We start from the raw sequence: 999 nt of genomic DNA, 5'->3' as shown, positions 1-999 counted from the left end.
TAAAGTCTAAGTAATTCTCATTCATGTCAAAAGCTTACAAATATCTGCAACATAATGTTAACAACATATCATTGACCGATACTTGTCAAGTACTTTAGATACTAATTGTTATGTTGCATAAATAATATATCACTGCACATATAAAACAATATGATTGTGCCTAGTGATAAGAGAGTTATAAATATGACAACTCTACTAGTTCATATAAAATTATAACTTCTGTTAGAGTGCCATACCATGTCCTTGACGATTGCTTGAGCAGTATACTAGTTCATACCAACCTGAAGTGAGACTGTGAAGAAGAGATTGCATAGTCCAATAGATCTGCAGCTGCAAAGTCCATGAACTGTGGTGCATTGACTTCCTCTTTTGACTCACCAACCAGGAGTACACTTGTACACATCTTACTAGAGTCCAATTCCAAGTGTAATGTGCATCAGGTGCCTGATATGTCGTAATATTCTCAAGTCTCGTCACTAGTGCTATATGTTAGATACTGCTTCCTGATAATAACCTAGCACAATATACAAAATTACAATGATAACATTCCCAGCTTGTAAACAGCCATATCCCTCAGATAAACCTTTGCTGTTATCTCCAAAGGTAACCATGGGGCCAGCTTTCTCAACCACATTTGATAGCAGGGCTCTATCTCCGGTCATATGTCTTGATGATCCACTGTCAAGAATCCACACTACCGGTTATACTTGTTTAATGCCCTGCACTACAAATGGATTAGACCTTCTTCGGAACCCAAACTTGGTTGGGCCCGGCATACTTGTAGAACTGTCCTTTGTCAGGCAAAACAATATTTTTAATTTTAATTGTCTCAACTTTCTCAATGACTGAACATTTGACCTTGTAAACGGCCTTAACAAATTTTTGTTTAAGCTTAGGCACAAATGTCTCCTTTCTAGCCTTAGAAGGACTAGCAGTCTTAGACCTATCATGCTTCTTGTTATTCACATGCTGACGAGGAGTAGTCTTATCATTAGAAAT

Source organism: Apium graveolens, chromosome 9, assembly GCF_009905375.1.
Source record: "Apium graveolens cultivar Ventura chromosome 9, ASM990537v1, whole genome shotgun sequence".
NCBI lineage: Eukaryota > Viridiplantae > Streptophyta > Magnoliopsida > Apiales > Apiaceae > Apium > Apium graveolens.
The sequence above is the reverse complement of the archived record's forward strand: the minus strand, read 5'-3'. Positions refer to the sequence as shown.